This window comes from Puntigrus tetrazona, chromosome 18 (genome assembly GCF_018831695.1).
Source record: "Puntigrus tetrazona isolate hp1 chromosome 18, ASM1883169v1, whole genome shotgun sequence".
Classification (NCBI taxonomy): domain Eukaryota; kingdom Metazoa; phylum Chordata; class Actinopteri; order Cypriniformes; family Cyprinidae; genus Puntigrus; species Puntigrus tetrazona.
Window position 1 is genome coordinate 21,769,493 of NC_056716.1, and position 26,570 is coordinate 21,796,062.

Here is a 26,570-nt window from a genome sequence, read left to right on the forward strand (position 1 = left end):
GCCTTCTGTGCTTCTGTCATCTGGAGAATGAGCAGCAGCGCTAGGTGACATCACACAAGAGACAGCTCTCTCAGGGGTCTTAACACCTCAGGAGCCCAGCTGAGATCAGTCAGGACCACTGCTGCTCACATCAGCACACCCATGTTAGCCAGACCTTACATTCACATGCTCATCCACCGCAAATGTGAACTGTTTGGACATAAAGTATAAATTTATACAGTTGCGCGGTCAAGTGCTGACTTTATTCATCCGTCCAACCAAATCACTTTTCATAACATTGTCCAGCGCTTCCCCTCTCCAACCAAGCCTCAAGAGGAAGTGACATTTTTAAATCCTCTGCATCAGACCGAAACACTTTAAACTGCACTTTTTAGTCCAGAACCGGTGATGGGAAGCTCTTTCGCCTTTATTTGTTATGGTTGCCGAGTAGAGCTGCCAAAAGCACAGAATGGTACTTTTGGATGGTGTCTTATCATCTGTTACAGAGTTAGATGAAGAGTCATGGCACTGTTGGCTGAAGCACCATGGAGCTTTTGCACACCAGGGAGCTGTACGAATTACCCTAGTCTGGGTGTACGGTCAATGCTTTGACCCCCCTATTTAACAACTCACCAGTTGAGGTAATTGATGTCCATGGTGCAGATCCCAGTGCTAATATCATTACAGAGGTCGTATGCATGGAAAGGTCAGGATGGAGCATGTGATTCTTCTACGATTCACTTCACTTCACAGCGAGCTGCTGAGTTTATTGGAGGTGTCAAACGCCAACCGTACAGCAAAGCAGCAAGGCAGGAGCGATACACTTGCTGAAGAGACTTAAACAGAGAGCTAATGAATCTACGGGGTGATTGCATTATCCTTCCTGTCTGACTACTACAAATCTGCCATTTATTTTTTTGCGTTTTGTTATCAATTCGCTCTATCTGCAATAACACAAAACTGGTGTTAAAATATTAATGAATAGCTGTCATATTGCGCTAGTTCTGTTAGGGCTTATTTATTGCTCATTTTAAAAATAGCATTTTTAGGTTCAGTCGCTCAATTATTTCATCATTTCTTCACTCTGGCTTATTTGTGATTAAATAAACTTTGTTGTAATTGCCCTCAATTTGAAGTACTGAGAGATCTAGCTGTACATAGAAAAAAGTAGAGATATTTTAGTACCTAAAATTAAGATTTGTATTTTTTTTAACACAACATAATGCTAATTGGGAAAATAAACTAGCTAAAAATGTTCTTTTCAGTGTCATGTGAAATTGTAAAACAGCAATGCTCTCTCAGGGGATTTGTGAACAAATATTTCCTCCTTCACAGAGATACCATCACATTTGAAAGCCTTCAAGTGTGTTTTTTTTTTTTTTTTTTTTTTTTGTAAGTAGTGGTATTAATTTCTGTTGTTAATTTAATGTGTTTTCTCCCCCTCACAATCATTAATAAATCTTTAAAACATAACAAATTAACAAATGAATGCATTTAATTATGCCCCTCGACTTGAACGTAAATTCTATAATAAGAGATGTTAATTTGCCAGCTTTTCTTAGATATTCAATATGCAGCTAATTGCGATTCAACTGATTAAACAATCAGCATATCAGGTAATTAATTTGATTAAAATTCTTAATCAATTGACAATCCCAATATTACTGTATGCACCACAAAACGAATACATTAGCCTGGCTGCAATGATTGCAGTAACCAAAAAATTCCATGCATGCATTTGAATATTGTTTTGACTGCATATTTTTAACATTGATTCCAAATAAAGTGTGATTTGGATCAGTGATTGTGCCTCAGGGGTAATAAGTAGTATTCTGGTGGCACTTCAAATAGTTTTGCTTTAGTGTTGCCTATAGAAACCCACTTTATTTTGTAATATGTTTCAGTTTCATTTTAAGGATATACAATGCTGTCGCAATTGTGTGTGACATTCATAACAGAATATATGTATATAGTGTAAAAAAGTTTTATTTATAGAAATATATAGTTGGATTAAATGAATATACAGTTTAAAAAATAACTCTCAGTTTTTCACTGCTTTAGTGCCAGGTTATAGATGAGCTCTAGAGACTGCGTATATATGTGTGTGTGTGTGTGTGTGTTTTAGAATATGAGTGTGGTTTTGTTTGTTGACCTGGTTGTGGGTAGCGGGTAACAAGCAGAATCTGGAGGGGGTGGAGGGGTAGATAGATGGAAGGAAGCAGTCGAAATGGGCCCATGTCGATATCGTTCCCTCTGTTCCACATCCCTAGATCCCCCTCTCCCGCGCAGATTGAATGTGTGGCATGCTGCGTCCCAGTTTCTGTGGCAGTCATATTTGGCGGTCACTGTGAAGGGTGTTAGTGAGCCACAGCGGCCGAGGGGAGTGGTTTGCGGAGACGGCACAGCGCAGTCAGCCTGAATATCGGTCAAACTCTGCCTCCGTAACATTTAATGGTACTCGCTGTATACACACTTCATTACGGTAATTACTGCAGAGTGCTGATCATAAGACATGTTGTGCTTCCCTATCGGGAAGGGAAGAGGTTCTGATGAAAGCCTCGAGAGTGAATGAATGAATTGGCTCTTGGCTACGAGGCTGTGGATCCTCTATGCTTAGCATAGCATGTTAGCAAAGTGCTGCTCTCAGGACTTTGGGTTCAGTAGGATCGATCTGGGCTTTAATGATGAAATCCCTTTTTGCTCTCCTCACCTTCCATTTTTTTGGAAGAGGGAGGTTGGTTTGATTTATTAGCTGTCTGAATTTGCTCACCCTCATCGACCCTGCTCACGATGTCATGTAGAGATGTGGGTGTTGCTGAAAGGTGAGGGTCGGCACTACTTTATCTCTCTATTTGCCCTACGATCAGTGCTGCTTGACTTACAATGAGCAGTGATGCCAGTATCTGTTTTTACATCCAACTTTGAAACTCACTGCGCCCAACTGGCCGTCGTCCAGATCTTTTATAATTCAGCTCAGCTTTATCAGAAAATTTGATTTTCTGATTTGACCATCTAAGAGTAATGGGATAGGAGATTACTAATATTTTAATTAGTATGCTAAAGGTGAGTTTGTTTCGGTGTTTCTTTTAAAGGTTTGTATGTGGAATCAAGTCTCCATTGATCTTTTGAGATAAAAGAGATTGATGTTCTATGAAAACATACTGTAACTTTCAAAACACAAAACTTGTTGAAGAGTATTTATTGAACTTGGCCTGCCAGTAGGACTTCAAATTTAGGAATGGACTCTTAATTCATGAGTTGGGAGTTAAATTGATTTTGGCAAACTCTCAGAAAGTTACACTGCCGTTCAAAAGTTTAGGTCAATATGGTCACCAAATGTACAGTAAAGGGAGGAAAATTAAAATTTTAATATATTTTAAAAATAAATGTATTAATGCGATGCCAGTACATTTTTAGATTTATTTTATGTTATATATAAATATATTTAATATATAAACATATTTTATTATGTGAACAAAAAAACTTTTTTTATGGGATTAACCGCGATTAATTGTTTGGCAGCACTTTATTTCAAACTTTCAAACAAAGTTTGTTTCGATTAGAATTTGGATTGTATAAAGTTTTACTAACAATATTAGCTGACCTAGTAACAATAAAATGAATAATAATAAACTCTACACATGTATTATATGACACATTTATATCACTGATGATTTGCTAACACTAACTTACTAAATATCTTTAAAATGAGTTAAAGCTGTTGTTTCACTTCCAGCTATAAGATTTCAACATTTCCATATCACATTTAGGCCCACTTAAAAGTGCACAATGCAACTTGATGTATTGCATGGAATTACAGTTGAGTGAATTCTGAATTAGCTCTTTAACAAATGTCTGGTTTTCTCAAATATCCTTAATCTGCACTCTCAAAATCTGCTTGCAGCAGTTGCCTGCACGACTCATTTAACATAAAAACCCTTTGTTTCAAACAGAATTATTCATTCAGACACAGTGGGAGTGCAGCTTAAGATTTCAGCAAAATCTATAAGTCTATGAGCTTGTTCTTAGCGGCGCCACTTTATCTTGCTTTTGTTTTCGTCCCCGCGTACTCAAGCCTGGCTAATCGTATTTGCGATTCTGATTTCTTCAGTGATTGATTTTGCATGTCTGAATTAAAACTCACTTCCTGCTTCCTGTTGATTAATGCTGTGTTTGCAGAACAGATTTACTTGGTCTTGTTGTTCGTAGACTAATGTTCTTAATTATTTGGGGACCTCATTTGGTGTGGCGTGGCTTCGCACAGAAGGGCTCGTGCAAATCAAAGTAAACTCTTGACGGGGCCTTTGACGGATAGGAATGGCAGGAATGCTTTTTAAGAGACTGGAAAAAACCAGGTCACTTTTAAATCAAGTCGGGATACAGAAAATTGGATTTACAAAAGCACAACCAGACAGCGCTCTGTAGGGTTCTCATTGGATGCCTACTTTTAAATGTGGTGCAGATTTAAAAATGTTTTAACTTTTGGTTGCATGATTTTCTTAAACCCCTTTGTCCTTGTCCCATTCTAATCAATGGATTTGCTTTGTTCTTTGATTCAGTGTTGACTCTAATGTGTAGTCACCCTAAGGCTGAGTTCATAAGGAAAGAGCAGAACTTTGTTGTAGTTGTTGCTGGATATTCGCTGTAATTAGTCCCTAGAGCTGGTGGCAATACCAATAGCAGGATGATGGTGGTGGTGATTTATCGACCATTTATAGTTCCTCTACTGCTAACCATCCATTTTTTGTAAGGAAAGCATGTTGATATTAAACAATCAATGATACATTGCTAATTGGCAAAGCACTTGTGCATTTGTTTCCATTTACTGCATGTTTTTGCTACTTCTGCAAGTTATCATGAGTAAACTGTAAAACCCTAGAGCATTGACTCAAGACTCAAGAGCTTTTATAAATTATTTTAGCAATCATGTTAATATCATATGCATTAAAATGGCAATATCAAGTTTGCAGAATCAGTTTTTGAAACTCAGTTTCAACTTTGGTGTCTTTTTTATGATACTACATGTATGTGTACAACATTTTTTTCTTCTTCTTTTTTAATAAATGATCATTCTTGTTCTTCTCCAAACAATGAATGCACTCTTTACAGTCTGTCGCATCTACACAAAAATATTTTAAAAGAATCTGCCTAAAAGTAAGTCACATGCAAGATGTCAGTATGTTATTTTTCATAAGATTCCGTATCTCTGGAGTGAACCTGATAGTCCTTAGTAACTGATTCCTTTAGTTTTGGCTAGTGCAGCTTCTACTGCACTTTCTCTCAAGGCTTGTGGAGTGGGTGTTTCTACACTCACTGAATGGCTCTTGGCACCATCAGTGGAGCCCTGTAGATGGGCCTTCACTAAGTCACGAATACAAATAACTTTGCCAGCCAGTCTCTGGGAGCTTAATGAGGAACTTGCCTGGTATCTCATTCTCACTGTTTTGAGGCCATCGAGCTGGTCTGCTCAGAAGTGTCCATTGACTGCCCTCCTGCTTTATCTATATAGTATTTTTCCCCCCATATAGGAAACGTAGTCCCTGGGTGCCTAATTATGAAACTCTCCTCCTGACTGAAGCTCAAAAGGCAAGTTCAGCTTTCCAGAAGCTCGATGGGAGAATACCTGTCCTGAAGTCTGCAGTCCAATCTATCTATCTATCTATCTATCTATCTATCTATCTATCTATCTATCTATCTATCTATCTATCTATCTATCTATCTATCTGTCTGTCTGTCTGTCTGTCTGTCTGTCTGTCTGTCTGTCTGTCTGTCTGTCTGTCTGTTGTTCTGTCATTATATTATTCTATCTATTCTATCATTTTATCTTTTATCTATTTATGATATTCAGTTTTGAATCGCAAAATTTGTCATTGTGTATTGTTTGTTATTATTACTCATGAAGCTATATTAATTCATTAATTATAGGTTGTTATGTATATATTTTATTATCCGTTCAAAATATATTTAGTATATTATCATAAAAAACACACACACACACATACACACACACACACACACACACACACACACATATATATATATATATATATATATATATATATATATATATATATAATATATATATAAAACTTATTAATTATATTGTATAGAATTTTTTTAATTCATAAAATAGACACCATTATTTAGCATATTATCATAAAAAACACACACACACACAGTAAGTTTTATATATATATATATATATATATATATATAAAACTTATTAATTATATTGTATAGAATTTTTTTAATTCATAAAATAGACACTTTTTAATGGTAATGTTAATGTCAGAAGTTTAAGCTGACCATACGTCTAATAGTAATGATCTGAGCCATTGCCGTCTATCAAACATGAGCAGCGGAATTCTTCCCCAAAAGGACTGTGTGAAAGGGGACCAGAAAAAGCTATGAATCTGCAGCTCATTTTCATTTCAATGGTCTACCCTGCATTTATGTCCAATAGTCTCCAACGTCTTGAGTCTGGTATTCCTGTGTGCCATCGGAAATGAGGGAATCTCCCATGAAACAATCAGCCTCATAGTTTGAAGGATCCTTTTTATATTTCCTCTCCAGTCATATGCAAATGTTACATTTGCATGCAGAACTGAGATTGGCTGTTCGCAATTAACATTCTGGTAATGTCTGAATTCATTATCCTGGTGTTGCTCTGCCAGCAGTTTGCAGTAAAAAGGGACTTTGTCAATGTTTGATGTTTGGTAAAGAGATGTTAATTATAGCTGCACGAGACCCTGATTCTCTCCGACTTTCAACTGGAGCACAAAAGGCCACTGTGAATGATTTCAGACAACAGACTTTTGCTTGTTATTTGGCCATTCTTTAAAGAAGTAAGACACAATCAGCATTTTCAGCTTTACTTCGGTGGGAGGACATAAATGAACAGTCAACTAAATTAATTAAACATTGACAGAAGGGGGCCAGAGTTTGTGTTGATATATGCGCCTGGCTTTGCTGCGTATGGCTGCATCCGTAGATTCTGTCATAAACAACACGCTTACAATGAAATGCTCCCTGATGTTATATAAATTGGAATAGGAAAACCGTGTATGCTAATATACCATGTTGCAAACCTGATAAAGCGTCAGTATGACAGTGAGAGTGAGAAAAAGATGTTGAGTTCACATCATTCATAAAACGTTGCCTGACTCATCTAGTGGGGTTTTAATGCAGTTAACATGATACTTTTAGACTTTGGCACAAACATTGAAACTGATTGGTTCTTGTTTTTTTCTTTTTCTTTTTTTTTTTAATGAATAACCATTGAAATTCAGCACTCAAGCTGAGGACTTCTGGGAAAGGAAGAGAATTTTATAGCTTCTGTCAGACATCTTTCTGTATTCCTTTAGCTCAGCTACGGGGTATTTGGATGACGTTCGCAATGTCAAGGTCAAGAGTTCAATTCCCAGAGAACTCATAGAGTGATAAAATGTATAGCTTGAATGCACTTTAAGTCACTTTGGATGAAAGCTTCTGCCCAAGGCGTGAATGTTTGTTGATTTATTTATTTATTTCGACAATGTAGTTTTGACAATAAATCCATTCTAACATAAAATGGCCATGCACTGTTCTTTTTGGACGTGTTTTTATAGAAATGTCATATATAATTTGGTAGAGGAAGGCTGCATTTATTTAATCAGTAAGTAAAAACTATAAAATATCTAGTGTTATCACATTTCAAAATAATATGCTCTTTCTTTCTTTCTTTCTTTCTAGAAGACTAGAATCAGTGTAAATCTGACCTCACATTTAGGTGACAAAATGTCACAATTCTCTCCAAACCGTGATACTTTGATGCAGTTTTTTTTTTTTTTTGCTCAAAAGAAAAGATTAAAAGCAATCCAGTCTTTGAAAGAGCTCAGTGTGTTTGTATGGATGAAGGCCAGCCTGACTCCACTACAGCCACAGAGAAGCTTCTGAGGGGCAGTGAGAGTTGAGACAGGTGAAAATATGATTGAGGGCTCAGCGATAAATCCTGTAAACTGGAGGTTCTGACCTGTGGTAATATGTTTCCTATGGCAATGCAATTCTGGATTTCCCCGAGGTGCTCTGGGCCTCTATGGAAGAAAAGCATTCAGCAGCTTTCTCTAAATTGAAGTCAATAACGGCTCGCCGTTTATTAAGTGTTCTCAGATACTCTGGGCAGCTTCTGGAAGGGCCGCGATTGAGTTTTGAAAATATAACAGACAAATAGGAATTGATCTATCGCCCCACAGATGAAAAAGGCAACAAAATACAAATATCAGCTTTGGAGCGGTAATCAAATGTTTCAGCTAGGCTGTTTTGTGAATATATTCGATACAAACCTTTTCATGATCCCTTTAATATATTTGCCTCTTTTACTTGGATTACAGGATTACGGAAGATTGTATTGGCTCTATACTGACTCATTCCACATACAAGCTTAATGTGTCGAGCTTTTAAGATTCATACAGGGGAGCACAGCAAGTCTGGAAGGAAATATCTTGTTATTGGGTTACAACCAACCTCATTCAATCTTAACAAAAGTGACAGGCATCAATATTTTTACCTATTGACCCCGTGAAATGTGTTATAGTCACTGAGTTCAGCATTTTCATCGAACGCTTCAGAACATTTCACCCTGTTTTATAAGCGTGAACTGATCCTTGAGTACTGGAACAAAAAACTAATTATTTTGCATTAATCTGTTTGACGTTAATCTCTTAATCTCACAAAATGCTTGTTTTACGACGCCTCGATATTTGCCAACACCATTAGATACAAAAATAATGTCAAATATTTATTATAAATTTGGCAAATCTGATATTCACTCGTGTGAATGAAGGAATTGAGAATACAGGGTTTCAAATCTGTTTAATTGTCACTAAAATAACAGAGCTGATCAAATTATTTGCGTGTCGCTTATGTATCAAATGCATTTGCAACTTCTTTGGTGTTTACTGACAGAGAATTGAAACACTACTCTCTGTGATCTTGTTGAACTCTTAACAGTAGAAATATGGAAAGAGGACCTTCAGGATGAAAACGAGCTTTGATATTGCGTTGGTGGTATAGCTGCGAGTTTAGCTGCCCTCAAAAAAGTTGACCAAGGTTTTCATTTGCAGCCAGAACATTGCCTTTAGCCTTCTTGGAGCTCAAACAGTACAGCATGACTCTAGCAATGCCAAAGTTATAGGTCCGATTGGATTAAATGATATCAATGAAATGCAAATGAACATCTGATTTGTTTTCGCAAATGTCTACAGTGTATGAACACTGCGAAACGTTACAGAAATGTATAAACGTATACATTTATGGAAATACTATACATTCCAAAACCTTATAGTACTAAATATCATGACATTGTAGCAATGAATATTTAAACTTCAGATTTGTCATTACTCATAATAAGATTTCGTTACACAATAAAAAAAAACTGGCTTAAACCAAGTGATGACCTCTTCATTGGATGCCTGCTCTGAAAAAAAACATTACGTTTGTGAAATGATAAAAAGGGTTGTCCCTGTAATATTTGAAAATGACCAAATAAATATTAAGATAACATTTAAAATAAACCCGGGAGCATTAGCAAAACATGCTTCGAACATACTATTGTTAGCTGGGTTCATTTATTACCCACAGCATTCGTGATAATGCTGTGGGGGATACTATTAGACATATAGATTTATCATCATTTGCCATCATTTATCATCATATATAGCAATAAAGCTAAAACCTTTAAATCTTCAAGGACAAATATATTTTACACCTAAAGCTAAAACCTAATGTTCATGTGCTGCAGTTTAAACATTCATTAGGTCATTAGGTATCTCCAGTGAGTGAACTTATGCACTATCCTATGTTATTTTGTAAGTTTAAATAGTGTGTTGATATAGAAAATGAGTGTGGAAAGTTAGAAACTTCATCCACTCAACTGTTGCCTTTTTAATTACTTATTGGACTGGGGAGGGGCTATCAGACTCCAATTTCAAATGATAAAATAGCCCTTTATAGTTTATAGAGTGTGTCATTTAGGACGCCGCTACTGGGTTCGACATCGGTAATTCAACTGAATGTGAACTTCATTACATCATCTTGTCATATTCTGTCCTGTACCAGCGTTTGATGAATGTAATTCTAAGTTAACTGTCACCTGACAGAGGCCATTAGGCTGATAACTTAACGTTAACATCTCATTTCAACACAAAGAGCATCGGCATGGTTAAATCCCACAGGCACTTGGCCTGAATGACTGGACAGTTGCATGAGGAGGGTATTTTGAAAAGGAGGGTGGTACGGGTTTAGCATTGCAATGGGAATCGATTTCCAGACATGGCCCATTACATGTGGATGCACTTCACCTATTGAAAGCCAGGATGACACGCTCTCATACACTGCAGTAAAGCTTTCTCTCAGGAGACACCAGCTCTGTGACCTAACCTCTTTAAGAGACACGGTTTGTATTTGCGTCATATTCAGCTGATGGCTGTTTACGACTGCTTACACGCATGAAATATGACAGTAAAGCGTGGCTGTCACAGAGGCATGCCGTTAATTATGGACAATGCAGTGACCTTTGAATTTATCTGCATATTCCAGGGCGGTTATTTAAGGCATAGTTATGTTTTTAAAGGGACAGTCTCCTACATGCCCTTTTGCAGTAATGATTTCGGATGCTAATTTTATGGTTTTGAATTATCACCCTATTTGTTCACCGTTGTATTTTTATACGGTGCTTGAAACATACAAAAATGTACTGCGATGTTAATACTTTTTTAATATACACCAAAGTACTGAAGTCTCATAATATATGTACAACCCGAATTCCGGAATTGTTGGGGAATTTTTTTAATTGTAATAAAAAGAAAAATAATGTCAAATAACAGGAGCCAATGTGTCATTTACAATAGAACATAAAGAACATAACAAATGTTTAAACTGAGAAATTTTACAATGCACTGAATGTTCTCTATAGGTGAATGATCTAGATTGCAGGCAGGCCAATTCAGCACTCGGACTCTTCTACTACAAAGCCATGCTGTTGTAATAGCTTCAGTGGTTTAAGCATTGCCCTGCTGAAATACACAAGGCTTTCCCTGAAATAGGCGTAATCTGTATGGAGCTAAAACCTTTATATACCTTTCAGCATTTATAGTGCCTTTCAAAACATGCAAGCTGCTCATATCGTATGCCCTTATGGACCCCCATATCATCAGAGATGCTGGATTTTGAACTAAATGTTGATAACACGCTGGAAGGTCTCCCTCCTCTGTAGACCAGAGGAAATGGCGTCCATGATTCCAACAAGAATGTCAAATTTGCTCTCGTCTGACCTCAGAACACTTTTCCATTTTAAAACGGTCCATTTTAAATAAGCCTTGGCCCGCAGGACATGCCCATGGCATCTTACAAAGATCTTCGGCCTGGTCCCTTACAATCTTTTTGCACATTACACATTCAAGACATCCCTTTTAGAGCTAATCACGTTACAGACCTGATGTCAATTAACTTAATTAGTTGCTAGATGTTCTCCTAGCCGAATCTTTTCAAAATGTGTGAACGCTGAATCTTTTCCAGCCCTTCGTTGCCCCCGTGCCAACTTTTTTTTGTGGGACCTTTTTTAAATTTGAATTTGAAATGAGCTTATTTAGTGGATAAAACTGTAAAATGTCATTTGTTACGTTATGCGCATTCTGTTGTGAATAAAATATTGGTTGATGTGATTTGAAAATCTTTTAGTTTTCATTTTATTCAAATTTAAAAAACATCCCAACATTTCCAGAAATTTGGATTGTGTATATATGCTGCCATAGTACTACTATGGTATATGGTACTTCTAATTTTTATGTGTACATTCATATTTACCAATTAACCGGTCAGTGAATCAAAATTATTTGAATGTTTGATCTATACTATTTCGCGTGTAACTCAATGTGTAACTTACTGTAATAAATAATAAAAGATTGTTATATTAGTGTTTTTGCCATGGAGCATAAATGGCGTTGCAGGTAAGGTTCCATGGAGAGTGTTTGAGGATTTGATTATTAAAGTTGCACAAGCATCTAAGCTCACGATGGCATCTCTCTTTTTCTCTCATGTGTGCACATTCTCTCGTTACTCAGCAGAAGGTGGCACTGGGCGTTGTGTGATGCCATGTGCCGCTATGCCTTGTCCAACACTGGCACGATTCCCGCTCCCTCCTCTACTCCGTTGGCATGTGGAGGAGCTCATAGCCTCAGGGGAGTGTATGAATGTGTGTATGTATGTGTGTGTGTGCCTGAATGAGAGAGTGATTCCCTTCTGCATCTTTTAAAACATGCTATATTTATGGCTAAGGGTGTGTGCGTGTGCGCATGAGCATATGACAGCCCCATGGCTCTGGATTTGTGAAGATGATAAATGTGGGGTTGTTTCACACCCTGGCCTGTCTGAGCACTATTTAGTGAGCAGAAGATTGTCCCTGACAGGACATCGTCCCCGTCAGCCAGCGACTCGGGGCTTCAGCACTTACCTTCCCGTAGTAACTCCTTAACACAATTACTACTGAATAACAGGTCCTCTTCCTTTTATTAAGACTAATCGCTGCTTATTAATGAGAGGGGCGCAGTGCTCCACCCACGGGTGTCAGAGAAAAATGAGCTAGTAGTTTCAGTCTGGCCGTTTTTGTTCCAGCAGGCATGTAGTGCAAACTACATCATTACTGCAGAGGTGAAGACATCATGTAACCAATCAGGGAGACTCTGTACCATCAGCGAAAAAAAAAAAAAAATCTTGCTGTAGAAAAATAAACGTTCACGTTGTAACTTTAAATATATATGCATTTTCAGTTGTAAGTGCAAAAACATTTATGGGTGAATCTTACAAAGACATGGACAGGTCATATCAGAAGAAATTTGGAGGGCAAAAATGTTATTATATATATATATATATATATATATATATATATATATATATATATATATATATATATATATATATATATATATATATATATATATATATATATATATATATATATAGAGAGAGAGAGAGAGAGAGAGAGAGAGAGAGAGATAAGCACTTTAAGCAAAACCTAATTTATCACCCTTTGTTTATAATCAGTGTCAAAAGTATGATCTGTATGTGTCCATAAGAGATTCATCTTGTGCTTAATATTTCATTTGTTTTATTGTTATAGTTTCAGTATAAGAGTATTGTTCCTGACCATTCTCCACAAAGGGTTGAGCACTGATGATGATGAAATATTTGTCGGCAAAAAAAAGTCTGAGGACTATGTAACTGTCATGTAAGTCAGAAAATGGCCTGTCCTAGAAATGAACCGAAGATGTTTCTATGCTCTAGTGGCTACAGAGCAGTTGTACAAGATTTGGCCCTAGTTGTCTTGCACATTCTCTCTAAGTGCCCTTCCCACAAGATTTTGGTTAGCATACCTTGTTACTAAGGTTACAGCAGCCCCTCCTTCACCCCACAATCACAATTTTCCCTTTCTGAATCGCATGACGGCTGAGTCACCCTGAGTCAAAGCGTGCCACTGTCGAGTCGTACATGTGAAGCGAAATGGAGATAGAAAGAAATTGAGAGAGAAATTAATCTTAGATTGCTTTGCTTTATCCTCCTTTCATTTTTTGGACTTTAACTTGAGATTGAATGAAATTCTTTTGAGAGTTTTACCTTCAGTTGGGATTTCAAGGTGCTTCATTTATTTTCCAAAGCGTCCATTGTACTGTAAAATGATAACTATCATAGTATCCCTTCAGCTGCAATCTGAAGGTCATTAAATTGTTCCCATTCAGGTTCTGCACATTCTCTCTATATGAGATGTGTTACAGGAGTGTGATTATTCATTTATTTTCCTTCTATTTTAGGACGATGGTTTAAGTCAGCCATGTTGTTTAACTGAAGAATATTGATGTGTTTATGCGAATTAGAATTGTGTTATGTATTATCGACGTACGTCACAATATTACATATGCAACAGTTATTGCAATTAAGGATAGTTTTTTTCCCCCCATATAACGTGTTCGTTTAAGTGTCTTTGAATCCTTGAGGGTGTTTACAGAACCCTTCTAAACCTTTCAATGTGCCTAATTTGTTCAACAACTGAAAATGACATTTCATTCTAAATGCGTGTGCGCTTTCGCTCACACATCCCCGTTTTGTATTCTGGTATGGTCTTTGTGAACGCCGTTTAGTCTAATTAGGCTTCTGTATTCATCAGGAGCGTGTGCGTGTATAAAGGAAGCTTTATCTGAAAGTGGCACATTTCTTAAATGTCTGTGACTGCTCTCTCTCCTCCAGCATTCCTGTGTCTGTAGAGTTTGGCCGTAAAAGCCAATTTGATAAGAGTATCTCATTGAGACTTAATTGGCGAGGCTCAGGTGAGTGTTTGACCCCGGTTCTCGGTTTATCAAGTGAGCAAATTTCCTGCCGAAGAGGCAGAAGGTGAAAAGGATAGAATGAATGGCAGACCCGAGCTTTGGAAAAGCATTTGATTTGATGACCCGTAAGGTCTTAGCCAGTCTTATTCTCCTCATCATACTATATTGTGTAGCTGTACTGTGTAACATGATTAATATTTCATCTATAACCAAAAAATAACCAAACGTAAGCACTAATATTTTTCATATTATCACATTTAAAGTGTCTGAACCACCGTTTTAAGCAGAGTAGAATGTGTATATAATATAACTAACAATATATTATTTGATATTTCAGATGATTTTGGAAAATCGGAGTTAGCAATTTCCAGATTCACAATTGAATTAGCTTTGCAATAATTAGCAGATTTGCAACATAGTTTTTAAATTGTGTTACATTTCATCCAGTTCAGCTGGATTCATTTGGGCAGTTCACTTACTGTTTATTCACATTTTATAAAACAGAAAGCGAAAAGAGCACTGGATGAGGTGGATATTTACCTTCACTCCCAGATAAAACGGCACAAAAACCTGACGCTGCTTTTCAAAAGCTATTATTATCATGTAGGTACAAATATGTACATTTTAGAGGCCAGTGTGTATCTTTAAGGTACTGTTCTGCACCCTTAAGTGGTATATATGCTGCAAAGGTGCACCTTTTGCAAAGGTACTGCCCCATTGACAGCTTTTGTACCTTTTTTTTCTTGCAAATGTCTTCTATAGTTTGTCAGTGGCAAACTAGCTCTTTATTGCATGTGCGGTTTGCAGTGAAGAACTCTGTGTTGTAGGTAGAGACGATTTATCTCCGTGCATATCCAAAAAAGAGCATCAAAATATGAGCACACTTTTTTTAAAAGGGTGGCTGTGACCCAATGCTGATAAAAGGCTAGAAACATCCCTCGTTTAAACTTGAGTCTGCCATCCTGCAAATGTACACAAAGCTTTGACAGTGGCCCCATTTTCGACAGAAAGCGTGGCTCTCCTCCCACCAGGGCTCACTACAAAGCATTCAAATCGCTCTCCTGAGCCCCACCTAACCTCTTTTTGGTTTTTATCTAGCTGTGCTTAATCACAGATTTGGGATCACAGTCTGACACCAGCTTGCCGATCCGTTAATTGCTTAATTTAAATCCTTTGAATTAAAAAGCTGGACAGGTTTCACCTGACGCGTTCTTGACGCTGAGAAGAACACAAGCGATGAGTCAGAGGCCCCGTCAGTTAGCAGAGACGCACAAAGCCAGGAGAAAACATGTCTCGATAACTGCAGTATAGAGCTGTGAGTGCATCCAGTTGGTAAATCAAAGAGCAACATTTGCTTTTAGTGATCACAGGGCTTGTAGACATGCTTTCTTCATTGTTATTATGTGGTTTAGGATGTGTATCTTCAGCCGTGACTGGGAAAGAGAGAGGGAGAGCGGGACAGAGACAGGTAGATATGTAGCTCATATACTTCCTATCCTCCTCACAGGTATTCATATCTGTCAGAAGCAGGCACTGCAGTGATCTGTGACTCTATTGCGTATGCATAATTCAACAAGTACTCTCCATCATAGCAGCTTCACTGTGCTGATGGACACCACCATATGCTTCCATGAATAAGAGAGCAGCGGAATGAGATTTGGGATTGCTGCTGATGCCGTTGTGAGTGTAATGATAAAGCATGCAAGGAAATATCAGTCTTGCTCAAATCTAAAGTGGGGTCCAAAGTTCACATTTAAAACAAAAGAGCATTATGACATAAAATAAAGAAGCAATGTGCAGATTTTTCTTGGCCAGCGATCAAATAAGCAATGTTTTACGATATTTATTAATCTCCACTTTAGGCCAACCTGTTAGTTGTTCTTTATGTATTATTATTTAGTTTTTTTATTTATTCAGTATTTTTGCCATATCTTTTTGGGCCCTTTTTTAAGTGCAAAAATCCCATTTGCATGTGAAATTGTGCATAATCAAAAATACAATGTTTAATTGCCTCATCCTTCAATAAAAAGACTTAATTACATTTTAACGGGAAAAAAGTAATTTAACTGAAAAAAAGAAAAAAGCTTTGGCTGTACTTATCCCTTTTGTTGGTCGTCTTTGGAAAAATATCCAGAACAACAGAAAGCCAGAAACAGATTTAAATATATTTCTTTCTTTTCTCCTTTAAATAATCTTTATATATATATATATATATATATATATATATATATATATATATTTTAAGTTTGAAAGTTACTGTACGCTACAATAGTCAGTCTATACTGGATTGTGTATAGATTTCTCTCTTCCCCTGTCAGATCTCTCTCTCTCTCTCTCTTTACTGAAGCATTCTGCCTCTTTTTTTTCTTGTGGTCCAGCCGGAAAAGGCAACAAGCAATGCTTTATCCAGACTCCAGCATTTAAACGTGACAAAAGGGGATACTGATGAATGTCCGCCCCTCCTCCTGGCCTCGTCTCCCCTGCTTCATTTTTTTCCCCTCTCGCCCCGTTTTCCCCGCACACCCACGTCCTCTCACGCGCATCCCTCCCTCCCGCACTCACACTTCTCTCTCTCTCTGTCAGAGGACAATAGAGCGAGGTGGACAGAAATGGCTCTTTGAGTGACACAGGTTGGCACCTCATTCAGTGTGTGTATAAGAGGCCGCTGGGATGAATGATGCTCTCTCTGTGAGTCCCCTGCTTTGCTCTGACACGCAATTCCACCGGCATCAATATCCATAAACCCAGGCCGCTGCTCTTCTAACCTTAACAAATGTTCCTGTTTTTCCCCATGCGGTGCGTATTGTACGCTCGTGTGCTCAATCATTTGATTAGGGATGATGAGATTTTAGATATCTCCAACCTTGCTAATGCACTACAACGGCAGCGCTGGAAGTCTCCGTTGGTTGTGTACATAAGCCCCATATCTTGTTTCTCTTTTATCTTTGACTTGACTGTCAGATCCAATTAGAATGGCAGGCTATTGAGGATGTTCTCCTTCTTTGTTGGCTGCAGTCTTCTGGAAAGATTTCATGCTCGCTCCTTCTTTTAATCTATCAACATGTCAACAGCTTTTTTTCCAGGCCTGGAGAGGATAGCATAAGCCCCGCCTCTTTCACAACCTCCGGAGTCCGGCCGTCCGCGATTTTTTTGATTCTACACATGATAAGTTTAATAGTCTTATAATGTAATCATATGTTACAGAAATGTCAGCCAAGCAAGAAGCCATAAAATGCAGGAGCCGTAATAGGGATTGTGTCAGTTCTGATTCAGAATTATACAGGGAGGCTCAGGGACCATGAAATAAAAGGCATTTCTCTTCACAGACAATCATCTTGAGTTATTTTTACATTAAGGTGCAGAGATGCTTAATATAACGGAGTTATAAGGTCCGAGGCCGTTTGGATGGCATTATCTATTTCGGCATTATCCAGAATGAATGTTGTGCACAATATGCAAATTTTGGTATGTACACAATGACCTAAATGTGCAGAATCCAATACAGTTCGCTATACAGAATGCTGTATCCCATAATGCACTGCTGTCAACTTGAACATTTTCAGTATGATGAACGAACCAGAAATAATATCATTGGTGTTTTTTTCACAGCTGATGTCACAGAAAGTATTTTATCCCGAACCCATTAAACTTGAACTGTCAAGTGAGTTTTCCACAAAATTATTAACAAAACAGTCATTAATATTTTCTGTAGTATGACTTCATTTTAGTTGCAATATGACAGTCAAGGTAGCATGCACTATGGTCAGTCATAATAAATCATAGTTTGAATCATCATTTGTTTTTGTTTTATAGCTGAAAAAAATGTCTGCCTTAAACACTGAACTGAACCTCCAGGTGATTTCAGCAAAACTGGATTTAAAAAAAAAATCTAAATAATCATTTGAATTTTTTTAATATAATATTTTAATACTGATGGCCAACAGGAATATGACAGCCTTGGTGCAGCAAGGTGGTATTTACTATTTTCTGAAAATCATGAATACTAATATAGTTATAGTAAAATAGTATATAGATATATAGTAAGTATATATATATATATATATATATATATATATATAACTATATATGAATGCTGATTGCAATTTGAAAGACATGTGGAATATAATAGTTGAAATCATGATTGCTAATATATTTTTTTTAAAGTTAAAAAAAATTGACTACAGTCATGTTACGAGAAGGAAGCATGCTCTATTCCTGTTGAAAATCATGATCAATCAAAATGCTTGCATTGTAGGTCAAAAAGTGTGTCACAATGACTGCCGTTAACAAACATTGATCTTTATTCTTACAAAATCACGATCGCTGTCTCTCAAATGGAAATTATGCACAATAGGCAAAGTGTAATTTGATATCCATTGATTGGGTGGGAATCCCTTCAAAGGATAAGGGATTGCAGTTATTGGTATTGATTTCAATAACTAGACTGTTACAATCCATTCAATATGGACTCACTCAGTAGAGTGGAGAAATGAACTATGGTTTCTTTCAGTGGTGGATTTTCCTCAATGCTGTCAGTTGAAGTAAGCCCCTGACAGAGCTCCTCGGGGGTTTTATTGGTAAACCCATTCAGCATGCGTGTGTTGGGCAGGAAATGGCCAGTTAGCTCCAGTACGACTGTGTCGCTTTAAATGACGGCACGGATATATACAAATCATCCCGGTTTAAGTAGCCAATCACACACTGGTCCTAAGGGACCTGAACCAATCCAATAGCTGACATTAGTATTGATCTCTTCTGCATGGGTCGTCATTCAGACTTTCCTGTTTCCCTGGAGGTTAGTTTGAGTGACTTCTTACACAGAATCACCAGTATAAACACTGAATCATGGTAAGTAAACTCCAACACAGTGAATGATTCAAAGAATGTTTTTGAAATTGCAGTTTGTTCAGATCTGTTCAAATCTGAAGGTCACTGGCTATTCCTTTCGGGAAATCGTTGTCACTGAAGAAGAGAATGATGGATGTAATTATATATTTTACAGAATTAAGTCTTTTCACTACATACAGCTATTGTATGATTTTAGAAGACCTTTTTTGTCATTTTTGAGCTAGACATCCCACATTATTGATGTTTTTTACTTTTATCATGCACTTTCAGAAATTAAGGTACAAAATGGGATGGTGCCTTTTCAAAAGGTACACTTTCATACCATTAGGTTCAAATATGTACACTTTAAGTACTAATATGTACCTTTAAGGTACCAAAATGTATCCGTTAGAAACAAACAAGTACCTTTCGAAAATGTTCTGCCCCAATGACAGCTTTTGTACCATTATTTCTGAGAGTGTGTGGTAAAAATAAAATAATAAAATAAAATTTAATTAAAAAAAAGCCTTTTCCTCTATTTGGGTTCCACAGAAGCAATCATACAGCTTTGCAATGACATGAGTGGATAAATGATGACAGAATTGTCATTTTTAATAAATTATTCCTTCGAAATCTGGATTTCTAACTGGAAACAGGTGTCTGCGCTTAGGCAGCAGGTCATTTAAATATGCAGGCAGTGTGTGAGTGCATTAATATTGCTCTGTATGCGTCAATGCATAATATGTGAGGTGCCTGTAGCAAAATAATATTCTGCAATGATCTGTATGAATGTTTAAGTGTACATTGCTAGCCTGGAGTATTATGGCATGTGTCCATCTGATGGGCAGACATACTGAGACAAATCATGTCTGCTCCCACACACGTTATTATTCATAAGTCTCTTGTGCTTACCTATAGGGTGGATTTATTGGTCAAAATACAGCAAAAACAGTAATGTTATGAAATGGTATTACAATTCAAAATAACTGTTTTCTATTAGAATATTTTTTAAAATGCAATTTATTCCCGTGTTAGCAAAGCTAAATTGTCACATGATCCTCCCGGAATTATTCTAATATGCCTCTCAGTAAATATTTCTAGTTTAATGTTATATAAAAAGTGTATCAGTGCAATGCAGTATAGGGTTGATATGATATGAAGTTACTCATACATAAATCAGTGTTATTTTAGGCCTCTAATCTCTACGCTAGCCTGATCCATTAACAGCCTGTGGTAATCACTGCTGAAAAGTTAGCTTGAGGTGTCAGGAAGGAAGACAGCTGGTTCGACGGTTACAATAATTTATTAGCTGCTGACATAGAGAAAGCGTTGATTCACACACAGCTGTAAATGTACAGTTAACGTGAAGTGCTGCAGTACAGTTGCCTTTGCTTGCTTTGAAACTCTCACAGCACTGCGTAAAGATCTCTGCAGTGGATTAGTAGCTACCATGAAGCATGGCTTTCGTTGCTTTTTTATCTAAATAGCAGTACAAGGGCAATACCTTTAGGGCAGCCTGTAGTTAAAGGAATAGCTCAACCAAAAAATTAACATTTGTTTAAAATGTACTCGCCCTCAGTCAATGGAATAGATGAGGTATTATAAGAACAGATTTTGAGAAGTTGATCATCAATGGATCCTTTGTAGTGAATGGGTGCCTTCACAAGCTTCCCGTTTGAAATAAATCCATTAAGACATTACTAACTTTCGAACCATTGTTTATTACTAAGTCATTTATCCATAATATTGCTGTCTCCAGTGAAAAAGTCACCTTGTCTGAATCAGGAGAGAAATGTGCACAGATGAGTTTTAAAACAGTTATGTCTGTGGATTTTGTTGTGACATAGGACAACATGGGATTGCAGTTTTCACTAGAGTAACTGTTATTATGAATTATGGACTATGGACTAGTATTTTGGACTAGTATTTTGTCTAGAAGTGATAGTTTTAAGTATATATATATATATATTAGACACACACATACATAAAGGTTTTCACTTTACTAGACATAAGGAAAACATGACATAAGGTTGAGTAAGTAATGACAGACTTGTCATTTCTGAGTAAACCATTTCTTTAACTCCAACACCCAAGGGCACAGTGCGGTTCAGACAACCTTGCATTGTCTGGATACTTTTCAATTCTTCTTATTCTACATGATCAGAAATGCATAACTAGTGATTGCGATGGTTTATGGCAATTCCGCAACCCCCCCTAAAGCACCCGTGAGCTCTGTATTGAGTGTTTGGTGTAAAGTCTGTTTTTAATTGAAGCAAATCTACTCTAATCTTCACTAAGGATGGTGGATTAAGTTATTTCAGCACGAAAGCGTGAATAAACAGTTCTGTGATAGGCCTGGAGATGCTTTTCCCTCTCTATTTAAAAATCCATTACGGCAAAAAGCCTTTGTGCTGCACAAGTCCCTCTCTGTTTACTCGCTCATTGTTACATCCAGCAAGAGCAGCATGGAGCCACATCTGCTCTATTGAGATGTTCTCGCAAACCAGAGTGTGCCTGGCTGGGTACAGAACCGGGGGACTTTATTAGGGGAAATGAACAGAACAATATCGTTTAAGTGGTCTGAATAATTTAACCCCGAATGAACTCTGTTATAGTGTGAATGATTATCACTTTAGCAAGAGTACATCGGTCCTCCGTGAGATCATTGATTTCAGTTGCAGTGGATCTGGATCTATACTTGCTTGACAAATGACAGCGGTGGAGTGGGTGGAGGGTTATTCTTGGTAACAGAATTCATTTCTGCAAATGTAAAAAAAATAAAAAAGAGATTAAAGGGATAGTACCATCAAAACATACAATTCTGTCATTGTATGTTCAACGTGAGTTCAACGTGTTACTAGGTCAAAATCTTTGTTGACCCTGGGACAACATTGTGATTAGCCAACCAGATTTGAAGAACCACTTTCTAGTTTTTGTGAAGTTTAGGCCTACAATCAGTGTTCGGTGCTTGTATCAGTGCCATTCATCTCTCAATAAATCGGATTTTAAGCATTACTCATGGGTAAGGTTAGGTAGGTGTAGATATATGGTCAAGACAAAATTTTTGGAATAAAATGTTGTTCCAGGGTCAAAAAAATATGAAACGCATCAAACTCAGCAAAATCAGGACGTGCATCAAATTTATTCATTTTACTTCTGCTGAACGCATAAGGAGATATTTTGAGTATGGTAGCCAAACAGTTGACGGTAGCCATTGATGTCTTTAGTATTTTATAGTCATTAAAACATTCTTCAAAATATCTTCTGACTAAATGAAGAATTTTTAGGTGCAGTGCCCCTTTAACTTTCTCTGATTAGATGGTATAAGCACCCTTTGAAGGAAAAACAAGCTAGAATATTTGAAAAAGAAGGAAAAGCGAAACAGAGAGCAAGAGAAACAGAAAAACAGACTATAAAAAAAAGAGGTTTACCTTCTGTTGTCAGCGCAGATCATATCAGAGGGGCTTTGTCAGTTTTGAACCGATGCCAAATGTCTGCTCAGTGTAATGCAGTATTGAAAGATGAAACAGCTTGATATGATTGTGGTTTGATCGGATACTGGCGAGTGCTTTCAGCTGCACTGTGCATCAATTTACGCTTGATGTTTTAATGCATTTCTTCGCTGGTGGGAACTTCATTGAAGCAGTCGAACTTCTGTATTAGTAGTAACCTTTTGTTTGATTACTCCAGAGCAAAGATGGCTTCTCGTCTTCTCTCTTGTAATTGGAATTACCTCCGACTGCTTTCAAACAAGCCATTGAGACAAAAGAGCCTCTAGGTGCAGAAGTCTGCGCTAAGAAAATAATGTCTGATTATATGTGGAATACTTTAATATTCCAGATGAAAAAAATGCACTCATTCCCAAACCTTTAATTGGTGACTTTCTTCAGGTATTGGGGATTTCATGTGACATGCAAACTCAAATAAAAAGCAAATAAAAGAGCGTGAGGTTGCATTAAAATGTACAACCTGGTCTTATAAAAGCATGTACCTCTGAAACACAGGTTCTTCTTTGTCTATATATAAATAAACATTATATAGATAGATAGATAGATAGATAGATAGATAGATAGATAGATAGATAGATAGATTTTATGTTGTCATGTTATTGAAACAAACTTGGCAAATAGTTTTTGAGATTGCATATATTCTCACACAAATAGACAGAAGCTGTACATGACTGAATGGCTGGCCAGTGGCGCTACAAAGATGAACCTGCTTTGGTTGGACCCATGCGTATTACAATGATTTATGATGAAATCCTGTCGACGCCACTCTGTGACTCGTGCCTAATGACTTGAAGAACTAATGACTAGATTACGACTGCTGTGCTTATTTTCTCCATTAATCTCCAATTCTGCCCTGGTTCCATCAATTCCATCGTAAATTTGATTTCACCAGATAGCATTCCTCCCCTTTTTCAAGAAGTAAGATGAAAAATATAGATCCATATATTAAGTACTTGGACTGAAATAAGTGATAAAGTGAAGTGATTAATGAGAGAACAAACTGTTTCCATGATAAATTACCAGTCAAAAGTCTGGACACACCTACTCACTTTCTTGTGACTGCTTTCTGTGTTTTAGAATGCTGGTGAAGTCATAAATAAATAAATAAAAAAATTAGTGCTGTCAAACGATTAATCGTGATTAATCCAACACAGTCTCACAACCAATTTGTACGTATTTTAGGAGGTGGCTAAATCTGGGTAATTCATACAATTTTGTGAAGAAACACATGAGCAGACACAGTTTGTGTGTACAAAACATAACCTCAGACATAAGCCTTTGGATCAAATGGTCCCTAAGATCATGAGAAATATTTCAAAAAAGTGTATGCAGACTTCTTTCTGGCAGCGTAAATGTATTCAATCTGATCTGAAGGATTAGGAAAGACAGAGAAAGAAAGAAAGGTTACCTTAGCGTCCCGCAGGTCACATTCATGTGAAAAACTCACATTTTGGTATGATTTTTAAAGCTTTGTACATTCCTCTCTTGAAGTAGACTAAAAAGTGTCTCATCACAATTATAGGCAACACTTTACAATAATTAGTTCATTAGTTAGATACATTAATTAAGAATGTTCAATACTTCTGCAGCATTTAATAATAATGCATTATTAAAATCACAAACAGGGTTTATTAACATTAGTTAATGCACCATGAACTAGCATGAACTAAAATGACCAACTAACTTGCAGAAAGATTGATATATATATATATATATATCTGTATCTGTACAAGATGTACATCTTATTGTATAGTGTTACCCTATTATAAATATATAAGTGAGTAGATATTCCTTTCTCCAAGTCCACACATCTCTAGAGAGGTCTGGTTAATAGATTAAAGATTAATAGAGTAAAGTCAACCGTGGCAAGAGACTGAACTTGACAGGCATTTGGTAAAACATGCAGAACTTTCTCTGCTCCGTAACACGTGGCGCTGCGGATCTATTAAAGACAGGGAGAAGTAAGTTGCAGTGCGTTTTGGACAGAGCATGAGAGTGGGAGCTGGGGAGAACTGAAGAACAAGTGCAGCCCAGGGCATGATAATAGAAGGCTGTTTCTCAGCGGGAGAAATCTAGACAGAAAAAAATACAGTCAGAGGATTTAAAATTATCCTAGGATGAGAGAGACTTTGTGCTTATGTGTGCAAGTGAGAAGGAGAGTGTCTTTACAATTGAATATACTGTATTTTAGATTTGCACTAGCATTATTCAGCAATGAAATATTTTTATTTATCCATTGCTTGATTCAAATAAACGAATACTTGTATTCAGCATGGATGTATTAACTTGATCAAAAGAGACTGTAAATGCATTTATAATGTTTCAAAAGGTTTCTGTTTCAAATAATGCTGTCCCTTCAAACGTTCTGTTCATCAAAAACAACATTAAGCAGCACAACTTTCTTCAACATTGATGAAAATCAGCATAATAGATTGATTTCTGAATGATCGTGATACTGAAGACTGATACTGAAGTTGTTGCTGAATTTCTATTATTAAACATCTATTGCTGAATTTCTATTATTAAACATCTATTATACATCTTTCACAAACTTTTTAAAGTGTATATTTGTTACATTTAAAGCTACTAAATCGAATTAATTTGTAGTCTTATCATATATTTATGTTTATACTGTTTACACTCCTTCCGTTTGCCAGTGGTTAGTTATATATATATATATATATATATATATACACATGTACATATACATACCTGTGTATATATATATATATATATATATATATGAACACACATACAGGTTAATACTTAATCTGGTTTGACGTGTACAGACAATAGTAGGTCGATTTTTCCCAAAAAGAGTAAATATTGTGGCTCTGTGGCACTAATAAAACAATGTGCTGTTTGTCCAAACAGCCCAATATTGCAACGTTGACTCAACCAATGGTGTGAGTTTGCGCTGTGAGACTCTGTTTGACTAGCCAATGGCAAACAGAAGGATTGTATGAGAAAACCTGTTCAAAACCAAACATGCTCTTTCTAAACTGTCTAAAATGTCTGGGTTCTGCCTTTGTTTTGTTAGCGTGCTTGCTGAAGGTAATGACTGGAAAGTTTGACCAATAGTTTGACCAATGGCAGACATTGTACATACTAGGCCAATCAAGGCGTTCAGGACATGCAAATGTAAAAAAAGAACATGTTCGCCCCTACCTTGAACATTTTCCTAATTGTTCAACAAAAATGTACGATCCTGCTCATGTGTTTTGTACTCTTCTCTTGTATTGCTCTGTGTCAATGTTGTTGCCACAAAAGGGAAAAGAAGCCCCTAATATTTGCTTATTAATTAGCATTTAGCAAGGACTTTAGCGCAAAGACAATTGTGAGGGGATTTGGCACAATGCTAATCCCAGCCTGTCATCAGTTCACTGAAGTCCTTAAACACCCAGAGGTGTTTTCTTTGTGAAGGACAAAAAGTTTTTAGTATGATTAGCAATATTAGAATTTAAATAATTCTAGTATTTAATTTGCTGACAGACGTTTTCCTCATTTTAGCAGAGCAAATAAGGTCTCAGCTGATTTGGCTGGTGACTAGGTTAAATTGCCACTTACGTCCTGATTACTACTATGTGGTATGTTCTGGGGACTTCACGCTAGCTTTTCCTCTCTGCCCAACATTGCTACACTAGTCAAGCTGAACTGTGTGTAACAATAACCTGCTCAACTGACTTGTGCAAGTAGACAAAATTGACAATTACAATATTTAAGCTGTCTACTTTTGAGGGGTATAAAAGAAAAACAAAATCATGCTTTGCTAGTTTCTAGTTAAACATGACATTCATTATTCCATAGAGCACAAATTAAAATAAATTTTAGTCATTGTTTCACTGATATACTATAAACCTTTTTTTCAGGTTTTCAAGTATTTAAAGTTCTGAATAATAAG

At 36.8% G+C, this 26,570-nt stretch overlaps 1 long non-coding RNA gene across 1 annotated transcript in view; it reads left to right on the plus strand.

Moving 5' to 3' along the window:
* Positions 1 to 26,570, plus strand: part of LOC122323089 — a 140,576-nt gene that overhangs the window by 75,047 nt on the left and 38,959 nt on the right. The gene's annotated exons all lie outside the window — the stretch shown is intronic.